General features: G+C 39.6%; 1 protein-coding gene across 11 annotated transcripts in view; it reads right to left on the bottom strand.

Annotated features, from left to right (window-relative positions):
• SULF1 (sulfatase 1) overlaps window positions 1-17,018 on the bottom strand; it is a 193,716-nt gene that overhangs the window by 147,378 nt on the left and 29,320 nt on the right. For all 11 annotated transcript variants that reach the window (XM_003311746.6, XM_003311747.6, XM_024345182.3 and 8 more), the window contains one exon: window positions 11,014-11,108. The gene's annotated coding sequence lies outside the window, so the exon portion shown is untranslated. The remainder of the gene's footprint in view (window positions 1-11,013; window positions 11,109-17,018) is intronic.

The raw sequence follows: 17,018 nt of genomic DNA, 5'->3' as shown, positions 1-17,018 counted from the left end.
CAAAAGGAGAAATAAATTCTGGATGTTAATAATAATAAGTTAAGGAAATCAAGGAATATTTTACAAAGGTTATCACATTTTAGCTTTTCATAAGTGTGGCACAAGGGTATTCTGGCCTATGTCAGTTGCAAGGCTCTGCCCATGAAGGGTATGTCTGAGGAAGCAAGAGCAGTCTGGGGTGTTGTGTAGGGAACCTGGGGATCCTAGCCAAGATGAGACATGTTAGGGCCATGTTAAGAGTGGGGAGGTGAAGGAGGAAAGAACACTCGTGCTAAGACAAGGTGAGGAGAAAAATGAATGCTTCTCGGTTATACGCTCTCCAACCAGCTCTAGGCTTGACGTTCTGCACACAGCTTCTCTTTGAGTCCCTCACAACGATATTATGAGGTGTAAATGCTGTTATCCACATTTTACTGAAAGGCAATCTGGGACCCAAAAGAACATGCGGCTTGCCCAGATTTACAAGCTGGTGAGTGGTGGAGTCTCTCCCTTGTCTTTTTACAATATCATATTTCTTTCCTCATACCGATGGTCCTTGGCTGGCTTTGAAAAGATTTGAACTGGATTCTGTACATATACGAAGCCATGGCCCTGTTGTTCATTTCAGGCCATGCTGATGATCACCTTTAACTTTCACTTGGTAGATGTTGGTGGGCTGATGGGGTCTACAATACTCGCTCATGAGGCACTTTTTCTACTCTCCCTTTGGTGGAGCAGGGACTTGCCAGCCCTTGGCACTGTCACATACTTAATGACAAAGAAAGAGAAGTAGGGAAACCGAACACTATGTTTGTTACTTTGAGATCCTATGGCAACATTTGATATGTGACTTGAATTTTGAATTTTAAATATAAAGTGTCGTTTTCAAAAATATAAAACACAAGCAGAATTAGTGCTCTATGCTGTGTGAAACATCTCCGTAATACTTAGGAAACTTCTCTTCATGATGCTTTTGTCATCATTCTCTAGGAATTTTATTTTCATCTTTCAATGAGGGAATCTTAATAATGGCAAAATAGAAGGGCAGGATGCTATTCTGTACAGTGTTTAACCTGGAGCTTTAAAATTAGATCATTTAAATAGCGTGGGTAATTATAGTTGTAGCTGTAAAAAAGTCATCGAATGTATATAACTTGCAAACCAGAGTAAAAAATGTTCTGATAATATATGTTATTATACATTTGTCCAAACCCATAGAAAAAACAACACTAAGAGTGAACGCTAATGTAAATTGTGGACTCTGGGTGACAATGATGTGTCAGTGTAGGTTCCTCAATTGTAACAAATGCACCACCCTAGTGGTGGATGTTGAGAATGGAGGGGCCGTGCATGTGTGAGGACAGGGGTATATGGGAAATCTCCGTACTTTCTTCTCAATCTTACTGTGAACCAAAAATGGCTCTAAAAAATTAAGTCTCAACAGATGTTTTGATGAGGCAGATCTATTTTACTCTTTCGTGGAGCTCAGCATGCAGCTCTGTGATGTTGTACTAGGGGAGATGCTAGACCAGAGTAAAAATATCCAGCCGGTTGGGGCTCAGAATCTGGGCCCATTGAATCTTAAAAGTCTCCATCAGGAGGATCTTTTTATTGGATTTTCGTGATTATTAGTTGTTATTTATTAGTATTTGTCAAATCATGATTGAATGGGAGAAAAAAATCTGAACCAAAGGGTAAACAAATCCAAAGAGAAATCAAAAATTAGAAAATTAAAAACTGGTTTAAAAAAGGTTTTCCATCTGTACAGATGCTGATAATATATTCCCAAAGTAGTTTCCCATTCATTGCTTAATTTGGTTTTCTCAATAAGTGTCACAAGTGTGCAAATGTACATTTTAAACATGTAAGATTAAGGTATTGTTATTACTATTATGAGTGAGGCACATGCATAGGTCCTGCTCCTGTCTAGTACTGGTTTCCAGAGGGTGGGTGCAGAGTCCTGAGACAGGTTTCTACAGAATACCTGATACATTGACAATATGTGTGTGTGTGTGTGTGTGTGTGTGTGTGTGTATAATGATGATATGGACTAACATTATTATCAGGCTGGGCATGGTGGTTCACGCCTGTAATCCCAGCACTTTGGGAGTCTGAGGTGGGTGGATCACTTGAGGTCAGGAGTTCGAGACCAGCCTGGCCAATATGGCAAAACCCCATCTCTACTAAAAATATAAAAATTAGCCAGGCATGGTGGTGCCCACCTGTAATCCCAGCTACTTGGGAGGCTGAGGCAGGAGAATCACTTGAACCCAGGAGGCGGAGGTTGCAGTGAGCCAAGATCACACGACTGCACTGCAGCCTGGGTGACAGAGTGAGACTTTGTCTCAAAAAAAAAAAACAAAAACAAACAAAAACAAAAAAATAAACCCACCAAAAAACCCAACACAAAAACATTATTTTCTACTTTGTGAATTACTGGATTTTTGAATTTCTATAAATAAAAATAGTTACTGTGCATAAAGCACTTTACTAATTGTTAAGCATTGTATAGGCCCTTTATACATTTGAAATCATCTAATCTTCAGAACAGCATAATGAAGTTGATGGCATTAATGGCCCCTATTTTTCCAATAAAGATACTGAAGCATAAAGAAATTAAGTTACAGTTAGCAAATGGCAGAGTGGAAATTCAAACCCTGGCAGTCCGGCTCCCAAATCTGTGCTCCTAACCATTATACCATACTTCTCTCATGGGTCTTTCTAAATTAGGACAACAAGAAAGTGCTTCCCATTTTGAGAAGACAAGTTCACTTTTGTGGGTGATAACTCTTGAACGCCTCCCAAAGGCTTCCTAAGGTAGGAAGGGCTCTTTCTTGCATTACCCTGACATATATCACTGCATATATTTTCAGATATCCACAAAAGCCAATGGCTCAGCTAGTTATAACTAGGTGCATACATGGTATTACTGTCTACATGAGTTACAGAGAAAAAAATCAATGTTTTTATAGTCAGAATTATTGTCTGTCACATTTAGAGGTTGGCTATCACTAGAACAGTCGTTCAAACATGTATGCACAAGTCATGTCATACAAACTCTGTCTTAATATTTTCACAACCAGAAAGCTCTTTAACCTAAATGGACTTTCAAATGAGAAATGTAAACTACATTCCTCCCCTTTTACCCAGGAGGGACATTTCAGCACTTACAAACTACTAAGCTGATACTGTATATGACATTTGAAAAAATTCCTCCATAAGTCAATGCTTGGGGGTAGAAAAGGCAAAAAGAAAATTGAATATTTCCCTGTGAGAAGGGCAGCCTCATGACACGTATGGACAGTGAGCAGAGGGATGTCATTTTTTATCTCTGGCTGCTGTTTGGGGAATCCAGATGATGACAATTTTTCAGTCACTTTAGTGCCCAACAGGAGCCTATCAACAAATATTAAAAGCAGCAGCACATGTCCCAGGTGAGTTAATTATAGAAATTTTTTCTAATCCTAAAGATGATTTGAAGTCAACCCTTAGCTGAATTCCAACAACAAGTATCTAATACAGTATGTGCTATATTTTTCACTTTTATTTTGAAGGCTTAAGCCAGTAAAGATTTTTCATTCTATTTTGTTTTGTTATTTTATTTTTTATTTTTAATGCACTGAATACATAGTTATAATCCTGGCAATTCTATGGCCTTCCTTCTTTTCAAGAACATTTTTGAATTTTTGCCAACCATTAAAAAATACACATTGGGATTAGTTTACTGGCAGACAGAGACATAAAACTAAAAGGATAATGAGAGAGAAATAAGGTGATGGGAATAGCACAGTTATGATGGGAACTAATGATCACCATGTAATGCCTTATCCTTTAAATATTACAACAATAACAATCGGTTGTGTTTGAGTGGCTTCATATGTCTACTCCCCCTACAAGTGCTTTTATGTTCTTGGTCTTTACCACATCCTAGTGAGGGAAATGGGACAAGTACATTCTAATTTTGTAGGAAATTATAGAGTAAATTAGATGACTAAAACCAGAGCCGATATCTTGACTCTCAGCACAGTGTTCTTTGGAGAGAAGAATCCTATGAGTCATTATATTATGGCTACTTACCATGAAGAGAGATACTCACAATACCTATAACGCCTCCAACACGGCACCGACTGCTCTGAATGGCTGCTAACCTTTCTCCTATGGCCACTGTGTCCTGCTGGGCATCATACCTCGGGCTAGATCAGGCTCCCATGAATATGGCAGGATGGATTTAATCTCCTGGGGTATTTATACTTCGTGTAATAAATACAGTTTTTAATGCAAAAATGCATCAAATCATTTTTGGGTGAAAATTTAAAACCTAGTAATTTTAAAATTAATTTTATGGTGAATCCCATTGTCAGATACCAGGACTCACTTATTTGCTTTGTAAATAATGAATTTGCTTAAAATTCCATCTGTATTTTCAGTGCTAGTGTCAACTGACTGCAGATAATGAACTTAGATTTCTTTAAAGGCTACTAATAAACAAATAGAAAAGAATATTAAGCACTTTCTTGGAAACTTGAGAACTTCTGATGGTGCTGACAATTTGTTTGGAAATATTTTAGTTACTTTTTATTTTTAAATAATTACCTGGCCGGGCCTGGTGGCTCATGCCTGTAACCTTAGCATTTTGGAAGGCCAAGGTGGGTGGATCACCTGAGGTTGGGAGTTCGAGACCAGCTTGATAAACATGGAGAAACCCCGTCTCTACTAAAAATACAAAATTAGCTGGGCGTGGTGGCGCATGCCTATAATCCCAGCTATTCGGGAGGCTGAGGCAGGAGAATCGCTTGAACCCAGGAGGCAGAGGTTGATGTGAGCTGACATCGTGCCATTGCACTTCAGCCTGGGCAACAAGAGCAAAACTCCGTCTCAAAAAAAAATTAAAAAAAAAATAATTATCTTCTCTCAAAAACCCCACAGCTGAATTACCTTCTTTTTAAAAATAAGGGTAGCAGGAATCCCTGAGGTTTACTTTAGTGTCTGCCAAAAAAGGACTCCTTCAAAATGTGCCTCTTTTCATTCTGATGGCCACGATCCAAAGCAGTCTTCAAATATATTTGTCCCATACACATCTCAGCTTCCCCTACATGCCAGATTATGACACAAGGTTCTTAAATAATTTGAGAGCAAAATCATAAAACAAATACGAATTTCCACTGTAATCCATTTTTTTTTACATTTTCATGTAATCTGCAAGAGAGAGAAGGACCTCATATCTCAATATGTTCGTACACCTGAAGACCAGTGGCTTACTAAAAAATTTTTTTTTTGCAAATTCTCTAAACTGCAGATACCAATGTAAAAAGCCTATAGTATTTCAATTCTCATATTATAAATATTCCTGCAGTAAAAATATCCTCAAAAAAGGCCTCAGCCAATGGCTTATTTGTTTTAAGCCCTATTTAATGCAATAATGACAGAATCTTAATAACAGGATTTGACCCCACCACCTAATTATTCCAGGAATGGCTTCTTAGAAAGTCTAATCTTCATTTATAATTATGATGCACTCTTGTGAAATCTAAGCAGATAAATGTGGTCAAATTAGGACACCATTGAGAAAAGGAACCTAAAATTGAATATTTGCCATTGGAACTAAGGACTCAAGATCAACATAGATCAAATGCTTCCTCTGTAAGTGGAATTAATCAGCCCTACAAATTCTCTACCATGATACAAGGCAGTATTTCTTCTTGGGAAGTGACTTCCTGAAACCTTCCACTGAGGAATATATTCCATGTTAATTTCAGTATGCCATTTAAAATTATCCTGCAAAAAAGGAACCAATTTAAAACATCTGGCCTGATACCAGATTGAACCGCTATATTCTGCCTCTTTGAATTCATGGTGTTGTAAGAATCCAGACACTTTTTCTATCCTAAACTGTGGCATGGTGATCTGAAACAAATGTTGGTCCAGTGTGGGCCATTTCAGCACTGGATGGAATGATTCTGCACTTATTGACCTGTCTTCAAGGTGTTTGGGGAAATAGTTTCATGTGAGCACAGCCCCTTAGGCCCTTCCTGAGAGCATCACCGCAAAGTAATGTCTCATACCAACTTGCGCTTTTGAGCATAGAACAAGACCATTGTTGTGTGACCTGATTTCATTTCAGTGACTGCCTCAGTAAAGAATGACATCATCCCATTCTTTTTCCTTAATATCCACTTGTGAATGTCCCCCAGTCCCCACCCTCATCATAATTAAACTCCTTTCCTTGCCAGGGGAAGAGCTATTTTTCTCTTAACTTCCTGCCTGAATGTATCATTATGGCAAGAGCAACGAGTTTTCCTTGGGTTGGTCAACATCTCTGGAGTTTGCTTCCTCACCATTATCAGGCAAAGCATAATTTTACTGGCAGCCGAAGCATACTGACAGAGCCATCTGCTGGGACAGGTCTCAGTCAGATGGGAGGAGAGAGGAGCCTGCAAAAGATGGCACAGCCTGATGGGCACAATGTTTCTCATCCAATTGGAGTTTGGCATTTTCTTTAAACATAAGCTCACTGGCTTTGAGGACTGTGGTCTAAGCAGATCCATTTAGCTATGTACATATATGGGTGCAAATCTGTGTGCTTGTACATACTAACATTTGCTTATCACTTAGATTTGTATTGAAGTCTCACATGTGAAAATGATTAGTCTCAAAGGGATAAGAGGACGGTGCAGGAGAAGACAATTTAAAAACCATCATTAAAATGCAACTAAACAGAATGGCTACGTGAAGGGAGGTATTGATTGCGTGTGTGTGTGTGTGTGTGTGTGTGTGTGTGTATGTTTAGTGTTATCTCTCTTATAGAGAAAAAGCATGAGCAACTTATATGTCCTACATCCATGTAATGGAACACAATGCACAAATTTAAAATAACTAAAAAGACAATGCAGAAATTGTATGAACCGTTTTGACACAAAGGTAGGTGAAAACAAAACAATAAACATTGTACATTCTCCATGTTTCCAATTTTATAAAATATTAGATAATACCCTATGAAATCACTGCTTTTGTAGGCCAACAATAGTTAAATAGAAGCAATTTTCTATGATTCTACTTAGTATATACTTATACAGAAAAGACCAACTGATTTGGGTTAAGTGTGTGATTTAAAAAAAAAAAACTCTTAAGCGACTGTTATATGGTTTTTACAACAAATACCTAATTTTAAATGAGTTGATATTCTGTGTAATAAATTGTCCTCTTCAATGAGAAATGTTTCAAAATATGTAAGGGTAATCACAAAGGAAAAGAGTCTACTTTTTAGCACCCCCAAATATAGGTCTCTATATTCTGCAGCAAGACAAATTATCATTGTCTTGGTATCCAATATGCACTTAAAGCAAGACAAGGATAAGTTTTAGGGTCCACATCTGATATTGATTCCTTGAAAAGGTTTAGTTTACTGTTACAGTCTACAGGCAATTTTAAAGACCACCTACATTTAGATTAATATACTAAATTTAACTTAATAATTAAAATAATATTAAAAATAAAGTGCCAGGCACAGCTAAGCCATCGTTATTATAAAATTTTCCATCTCAAATAGGTATTAACAAGGCTAGGAAAAATCTTAATTTTCTCAAAAACAACATAGTTGCTGTTCTAAGTTATCCCATCTGTGCGCACCAAACCTTGTCCAACAGTGCAATATTAGTGTCCAGAAGGTACAATAAAGGCCGTTCATATTTTGGCAGGTGTATTTTAAGCTGAAAACCAGGCTTCACACACATACACAAAAGCAATCTGTTCCATAGGTGTAAACATTTTTGATGAGAACCCTCAAAATCTCCCCCAAGCTGTGAAATTTAATTGTCCTTTTGGTGTCTTCTCATATGTGAATCCAACCTATCTCTCCTTGGAACAAGGGACAATCTGGCAATCTGAAAGACAGGAAATGCTTGGGCAGCTTCTGAGATTTGCTTATAGTATCTCCTTGAACTTTCTCTTGGGTTATGTAATTTAGAGGTGATGCCAAGTTCAATGAGCTACAGGTAAGCAGTTCTGAATATTAAATGAAAGAACTTTATACCCAAATGATATGAGCAGAGAGGCAATCAAAAATGCACAGGGCAGCATTTTGAAACTCTAAGGTCCAGTAAAGTGGTCCCTATTTTATAAGCATGATTGTCCAAGCACATACCCAAAAACATCCATTTCTTTCCATAAAATTGACTAGAAGGAGGATTGTGGATATATAAATACAGAGGTAGTGGTGGGAGGTGACTCGTCTGCTTATCTAATTCAGCTCAAATCCTGGAGTTGGTTGAAAAGGGGCAGAGATCTCTGAAGCCAAACATTAAATTTGAATTTTCCAGCCCCAAGATTAAAAAAAAGTAGATCGAAGCCAGGTCTCATACAGAATCCATAGATTTTCAAGAAAAATGTTCTGTATGTTAAATTTGAGCAAGTGAATCTAAATGATCCAACATTAGACACTTATTTTATTTATTTATTTATTCAGAGACAGAGTCTTGCTCTGTTGCCCAGGCTGGAGTACAATGGCACAATCTTGGCTCACTGCAACCTCCGCCTCCCAGGTTCAAACAATTCTCCTGCCTTAGCCTCTTGATAAGCTGGGATTACAGGCGCGCACCACCACGCCCGGCTAATTTTTTGTATTTTTAGTAGAGATGGGGTTTCACCATATTGGCCAGGCTGGTCTCAAACTCCTGACCTCAGGTGATCCACTGACCTCAGCTGATTCACCCACCTCGGCCTCCCAAAGTGCTGGGACTATAGGCGTGAGCCACTGTGCCCGGCATAGACACTTACTTGTATTTTCCCATAATAAAGATGTGCTGAGAAGTGAAAAAGACATAACACAGTGGTGAAATCACACATTAGGGGGAGAAAAGTGCAACATGAAAGATTACCAGCTAGATAACAAACAACATGGCATTGTAGAAAAGTGGCCTTTTCATGGGCGCAGTGGCTCACGCCTGTAATCCCAGCACTTTGGGAGGCTGAGGCTGGCAGATCACGAGGTCAAGAGATGGAGACCATCCTGGCCAACATGGTGAATCCCTGTCTCTACTAAAAATACAAAAATTAACCAGGCGTGGTGGCACGTGTCTGTAGTTCCAGCTACTTGGGAGGCTGAGGCAGGAGAATTGCTTGAACTCAGGGGTCGGAGGTTGCAGTGAGCTAAGATCGTGCCACTGCATTCCAGCCTGGCAACAAAGGAAGACTCTGTTCGTTTTGAAAAGAAAAAAAAAAGGAAAGAAAGAAAAGTGGCTTCTTCATAGCATAAGAGAAACTAAGAAAGATACTTTGAGAAATCAGGTCCTCAGGGACCTCTTCAGAAGATGAAGCGTGCTCTTGTAGTATCAGGGGTTTTCCAGTCTCTTCTACGGTTAATTTTGAATGGTATGGCACTGAAGGCCAACCTTGTTTTTTCCAACATAAAAATTGATGCATCAGGCTAGAGTTTCACAAAGAAAATTGTTCACAAGCTGATTCAAGAGATAAATAACTCTTGAGAAGTTCCAGTTCTGTTCACTGAACTTATTAGTTATTCAATGAACTTGTTCATTGAATTATTAAACATTTATCTTTTGAAGTTACTGTTTTAGAATATTTCCTTCTTACGTTAGAGCTTTGAAGTAAGGAGACCTAACTTTCAACTTATCTTCTCTTACTGTGGATTCAGCTCGTTTATGACAAGCATCTGATACAGTGCTGTAATCAGCCATGGGGGTTAATACCCCATGCGATCTTCAGACAAAGCTCCAAGAATTCTAGAAAAACTGCTGATGCTTATAACTTTATGTCAAAGAACTAACCTGTCTTATACACTTTGAACCATTCACTTTCTTCACGTAATACTTGTAGAATGAAGGCAAAAATGTTTAATTCCATAAGTATTAGAAAGAGAAGCTGGATAAAACAACCCTCAAAAGGCAAACCTGAAATTCGGGCCAGACTTGAAGACGTTGCTTTTTAGGTGAGGTTCATGAAAGTTTTGGTGATTACAGGACTTATTCCAAGCCACCTTGGGCCAACAGAAGGCTTAGAATAAAAATCAAGCAGGCTGGTCATGGTGGCTCACGCCTATAATCCCGGCCATTTAGGAGGCTGAGGTAGGCGGATCACTTGAGGTCAGGAGTTCAAGACCAGCCTGGCCAACATGGTGAAACCCCATCTCTGCTAAAATACAAAAATTAGCTGGGCGTGGTGGCAGGCGCCTGTAATCCCAGCTAATCGGGAGGCTGAGGCAGGAGAATTGCTTGAACCCAGGAGGCAGAGGTTGCAGTGAGCCAAGATCACACCACTACACTCCAGCCTGCGTGACACAGCGAGACTTCCTCTCAAAAAAAAAAAAAAGAAAAAGAAAAGAAAAAAAAATCAAGCAAATAGCAATGATTCTGAAGAGTGACTAATGAAATAGAGAGGAACTGAACATTTTCATTGCATTAGTTTTTAGGGGTGAAGGGGAGCAACTCTCAAAGTTGACATTTGAAAAAGCCTCATGGGGTTGTACCCTCATATGAACCCAAACCCTAGAAATGTTTTTGCCACCAAGGTGAAATTGCTGAGATGGGTTGCCACAACTCTCCCTGGCTCCATGAAAGCTCTTGGCACTAATGTTTATCTGGCCAAGGAAAGAAACTGTGAAGACAAGCTGTGAATAAATCAGATATCTGTACAGCTTTCACTCCTGACACTGTGGAGTATGTTGTGGATGGCTGTGCATGGCGGGCCTACCACACTGCCCCCTAATTCCCCTGAGCTTCCTTCCTGAGCAGCTCATAATATGTCAATAGTCATATGATTGTTTAGATTCCCATTTTTCAGATGGTTCTTCTGACATTTCTTAGGACTGATTTCGTGACATGGCTCTACCACGTGGAAGGCCCCTTTTAGCTCTCTCAGTCAACAAGAATGAGAATGTGATGGGAAGGTAGAGGACCATTGACTTTTCAGTTTCTGCCAGTTCTTAACAATTCCCCAACCGTGAAATGTTCCCCTCTTCAAGTGACATAGAGTGCCCAGGTGGTCCTTGGTTTAAGCTACAGATAAAAATTTGATGAATACCTTTGAAGATTTTCTGCAATTATTCTGCCTTGAAGAACCTGCATGTCATTTGCCAAGTTTATCTTCTTTAGATGATGGTGGGTGGCCGTCAGCACCTACGATGGAAAAGAGCAAAATTGCCATCAGTTACGTTTTATCAGCAATTCCTCTCATCTTTCAGATGTTGCCCTTTCACAGCCTCAAAGGGGGTGATCATTAGGAACAATATTCTCTAAATTTCATCCAGACTGATTTTCTTACAATCACTCGCAAGAGTCTTTGAAGCATTGTGGGTGATTCGGTCCTTTTGTAGAAGTTTCTATTTTGACTGCTTCTCCAACAAGGAAAAGACTTTCCATTAGATTCATTTCATATCATTCTTTGACTGGATTTCATAGAACCATTAAAGAAGAGTTTCCTTTTAAAAGTTTACAAAGTGCTCCAAGTTTAAAGGTTGAGTGCTGTCTAATTTCAGGTTGGGAGACCTATTTTAAAGGAAAACGCGCTGAATCATGGAATCTTTTAAAGTTGCAGCAAGCTATTATTTGATGAGTAGCAAAGTAAGCGTTTCCAAGTGGTAAAATTTGTTTATATTCCACATTTTTGACAGCTGAAAAATGTAAGTGATTAAAATAAATTTGAACACTTTGAATACGAGGAAATACCCATTTTAATGTTTTAAGTATCAAATGAAGCAATCTTGCTGCCATGAACATTCTGACATATACACACTGTATGTAAATGTGCATATGATATAAAAGAGAACATAATATAAGATAGAATAAGGAAATGAGACCTCTTATTTAACAACTCAGAATTTCCTTTACATTTAAAAAATATTGATCATGCCCATGTAAATATTAATGTTTAATAAAGCATTTCATTTAAAGTCTTCATACTTTTCCACTGGTGACTACAGTTGTACCTTGGTGTACATATGGGGGGATCTCAGAGGTAATGGGTGCAGATTTTTTCCCTCCATAGGCCTGGAATCTCTTTTTATCCTGAGCTGGCCTTGGCGAGTCAGGTTAAGCCCCAGGTCCTTTGCTTTGCTCTGGATGGATCACTCCTACCACACGATTGCTGCAGCAGTGCCTCCTTGGAGCTGGCCTGGTGCTGCAGGATTCACTTTCCTCCCACACGACTCTCATCACCCCTCTTTCCACTCCAAACAGCAGTGAAACTCCGCCGCCGCTAGTTTTATGCCACCCTCTGCAATGTGGCCCACCTCACCCATTAGGCCTCTAGATCACTCGCTTCACTGTGCTTCTCCTCCTGGGGGTTGGGGAGTTCTGGAAGAACTTTTCCATCCTGTCTCCATGGTGCTGATATCACAAATTATTAGAAGCATCATGCAGATGCCCACTTGTAAAATATGTTCTGAGAGGACATATACATGTTTGTGCTTATAATTGTATGTGCACCTCATGATCGCCTACAGTGAAAGTTTACATCTGAATGTGATGTCGAAAGTATCTGGCTGTGGTTAGGCTGGCACAGTCTGATGTCAAAGAATACCTTTTCTGAGACTGTTCTGAATATGCTACCGGGCAGCTGAGTCTGGAATGAGATGCTGGAATACCAGGCTATGGCATTCACTGGCTATGTGGCCTTGAGCACATTACTTAATTTCTCTATGCCTCAGTATTCTCCTCTGACAAATGGGAATTTAAAATGGTATCTACCCCATAGGGTTGATGTGAGGATTACATGAAAACATTCATGTGAAAAACTTGCAAGACTACCTAGCACAAAATAAGGGTTCAATAAACATCGGCAATCATTATTACTTGGATTGACTTTTTTTAGACCAGTAATAAAGATACAGCCTTCTTTGCATATTTGCAATCAAAAGACATTTTCATGAAATGAGACCAGAATTTTCTTAAATTTTATAAATGTAGACTTTGATTTCTCATCATTAAAATGATAATGTGTAGGCCAGGTGAGGTGGCTCATGCCTGTAATCCCAGCACTTTGGGAGGCTGAGATGGGAGGATTGCTTGAGGCCAGGAGTTCAAGACCCCCACTGGGCAACACAGTGGGACCCTCATCTCAACCAAAAAATTTAAAAACTTGCTGGGTGTGGTGGTGTGCACCTGTAATACCAGCTACTTGGGAGGCTGAGGCGGTAGGATTACTTGAGCCCAGGTGTCTGAGGCTGCAGTGAACTATGATCACACCACTGCTCTCCAGTCTAGGAAACAGAGCTAGAATCTGTCTTTAAAAAAATAAATAATAATAATGTGTGGTATAATCATATAATAATTTAATTGTTATGGGCTATTGAAGAAAGAACAGAGGCAGCCTAAGTTCCTGCTGATATGTGTATGCACGTGAGAGTCAAATACTTCCTGCTGTGTTGTATGAAGGTTTGTTTGTTCCCCAGAATAGAGAAGGGCGATAGGATGACTTGGCCCTCACAGTTCTCAGCTCCAAAATCTCCACCCCAGAGGACTGATTGCCTGGATCCTTTCTTCTCTATAGGTGCCATCTTGTAACAGTTCCTTATAAACAGGTGTAATTCTTAATATGCAATAGAAATTCCTTTTGTTAAAATTTTTTCCAATTTCATTAATGAATACTTAGTTAAAACAAATTTATTCTTTAGTTTCAGCAAAACAGCATCATCTGGCAAAGAGGATTAATATGAATTAGAGTATTATTGGTGTATGGGTTTCGTTTATCCTTAGAGACTTATTTTGAAATTTTAATAGTATAAATAGAATTATGCTAATGTGTATTTATAGCTATACAAACATAAAGCAACTTATACATAGCTTTTTGGGTACATATTTCAGTAACATTTTAATAGATAATAATGTAAGTCTGGGACCCGTTGCAGTGGCTCATGCCTGTAATCCCAGCAGTTTGGGAGGCCGAGGCAGGCAGACTGCTTGAGGTCAGGAGTTCGAGACCAGCCTGGGCAACATTGTGAAACCCTGTCTCTACTAAAAATAAAAAAATTAGCTGGGCATGGTTGCACATGCCTGTGATCCCAGCTCCTAGGGAGGCTTAGGTGGGAGGATGGCTTCAGCCCAGGAAGTCAAGGCTGCAGTGAGCCAAGATTGTGCCACTGCACTCCAACCTGGGTAATAAAGTAAGACTCTGTCTCAAAATAAATAATTTTAAGTCTGTACTGGAGCTCCATGGTCCATTGCGTGGGTGGAGACATGTTTCCTGAGGCCAGCTTCTTTGGGGTCCCACCCATAAACAGTCCTCTCTCTGCTTTCACTCCTCTGTTCTTTATCTGGAAAAGTCCACTTTTCTCTCCTCCAGATATTAAAACTCTAATCTCCCCTCTGGGATCAGCTAAAATCTCATTTTCTGACAGCCTCGATTTTCATTAATCCCTGTCACTAGAACTCATAACATTTAAAACCTGTGCCACATAGTGTGGCACTTAGTTATACAGTCTCGACTACCGTCTCTATGGCCTGCATGCAGGATGGTCTCATCTCTCTGGTCAGGTTTCAGGATCCCTCAGAGTGAGGGTTGTGTCTTGGGCTTTGTCTCCATCTTATGGGATCACAGTGTGGCCCCAGTAACTAATGGAAGGTGGCTGAGCCTCACTGTAAAGGACAGTCAGGATCTGAGTCACCGATGGATCCTTGGTTTGTTTTAGGGTTTATTCAAGTTTTGGTTAAAAATATAGACTCCAAGACTCTGAATGTTTTCTCAAGCAATAACAAATCGTCAGCCCACAGTGCTGAAGCTGGCCACACAAACTTGAAAGGACCAGGAAACCAGTGGCCTAGCTGTGGATCATTGCGTCCCTTTCTTTTGCTTAAGTCAGACTTAGGATGTTTTCTGTAAGTCATGACTCAGTACAACTCTGAGTGTGTGTGCTTGTGTGTGTGTGTGTGTGTGTGGAGAGAGAGAGAGACAGACAGAGAGAGCACTCATGAGTCTCAGTTTTTCTGTTCCTATAATGAAAGGATAAGGTAAAACTGGAAGACCTCCAATATCTCTTCTTACTCTAAAATTCTATAAAATGTTGGACGTATGGTGATTAATTTGACATTACCATCTTCAGATAAGTGTGGGTGTGTGCCAGAATTTCACCTGTTGAGAATATATCGGGAAGTTAAGCTTGATAGTTTAACAGCTGTACTTTAAGAGTTTGGTTTGGCTTTGCTCTCTGTGTCAGTGTGTTACTGCAGTTAGCACTTAGGAATCCATGCTATAAAGCAACTAGATGATTGAACTTAACTCTCTTGGTTGTCTCCGTTGTTCAGAAATCAAGCTGCATTTCCTGGCTCTGAAACTTTGTAAACTCATCAAATTTTGCTGCAGAGAAATGTCATTAAAATAACAGTCCTTAGTGGAAAACACTAGCACCATTCATCAGTAGCAAAATGCTGAAACAGTAACTGCTATTTTTAAACTGTGAATTGGAGGCATTTTTATATACTTTACACATACACACATTTAGACAGATGTGTAAGGTAAATGTTCATTTTTCCTATGCAGTTGTCCTTTAATTGTCTCTTAAAAGTGGCTTTAGTCTTGTTGCTTAAGAACATTCTGGGCCGGGCCTCGTGGCTCATGCCTGTAATCCCAGCACTTTGGGAGGGTGAGGTGGGTGGATCATGAGGTCAGGAGTTTGAGATCGGCCTGACCAACATGGTGAAACCCCGTCTCTACTAAAAATACAAAAATTAGCCAGGCGTGGTTGCAGGTACCTGTAATCCCAGCTACTCAGGAGGCTGAGGCAGGAGAATTGCTTGAATCCAGGAGACAGAGGTTGCAATGAGCTGAGATTGTACCACGGCACTCCAGCCTGGATGACAGATCAAGACTCTGTCTCAAAAAAAAAAAAAAAAAAGAGAAAAGAACATTCTGCTTTAGCTTCCGTCACCTTGGAAAGTAATAACTGGTTCCAAACTGCTTTTCCTAAAGGGTTGTTGGAAGGTCCAAAGTGTGCTCATTAGAAAACTCATGCTGAACCACACAAATCTTGCCATCGTGGATGGTGCACGCATGTGGGACTATTACTTCATACACAATTGACATGGGGCCAGAAAACATGTGAACAGGAAGCCAAACCCAAGAGAAAGTTGAGGAGCTTCCAGCTTTCCATGGAGCACAGAAAGAAGCAAAATCCAGCAACAGTTTGGACTCAGGTGTCTGGGGAACTTCACAGCTGCGAACTATCCACTCTTCAAACACTGCAGAGGCAAAGCACAGTGGCTCAGGCAGCACCCAGTTGGGAGTAAATCATTATGTCGGCTAACCTAAAAAGATTGTGAGGGTGTAGCACTTGCTTATGAAGCCAAGTTTAAATGGCCTGAGTAACCTAAATGTGGAATGACCAGCACCATATATGGAAGCTCAGTATATTCTTCATACTTCAATTGTGCTAATGGGAATTTCCCCAAATATATCTTGTTCCTTCCTTAAATAATGAACTTTCCCATGATGCAGTCATCTTATTCAAAAGTATATATTTGGTGATTATTTTGCATAGCTGAGATGTTAACGGTTCCTTTTTGGGACACTTCTTTTTTTATGGCAAAAGCATTTTAGCAAAAATAGAAATGTTTTTCACCATTTCAAAAGTCAAAGATGATTTCCAAAGTTTGGTGAATTAAGTGAGCCATCAGAAGTGGAAGAAATTCAGATTGTTATCAAATGCTATCTTTCTAATAAGTGGTAAGGCTCTTTATATTTAGAGGTGGAAATAGCTTTTTAAATCTGTTTTTAAATGTGTTGATACAGTTCACGTACCAGAAAGAAATATTATACCACTTTGCAAGACTAGCCATAAAGTCTGGGGCTAAGCCCCTTTTATAAGAAATGGCATTTGCTCTGAAGTGCTCAGGTAGGGTAACAGCTCTGAAATCCAGGAAATCCGATAGAGGCTTTGCCTAGAAGATTAAGTGCTGAGCACAGAAAGGGTGAAAGGGTATAAGAAAACCGGGGTTATCAAGTAATCAGACCTCAAGATTTAAAAAGTCACAGCTTCCTGCCTGCTAATCAGATTGATTTCTATTCATTCAAAATGTTAAAATTCTTCCAGTTGT

The sequence above is a fragment of the Pan troglodytes genome, chromosome 7 (genome assembly GCF_028858775.2).
Source record: "Pan troglodytes isolate AG18354 chromosome 7, NHGRI_mPanTro3-v2.0_pri, whole genome shotgun sequence".
Classification (NCBI taxonomy): Eukaryota; Metazoa; Chordata; class Mammalia; order Primates; family Hominidae; genus Pan; species Pan troglodytes.
Note: the sequence above shows the minus strand (reverse complement) of the source record. Positions and strands in the feature narration are given on the sequence as shown.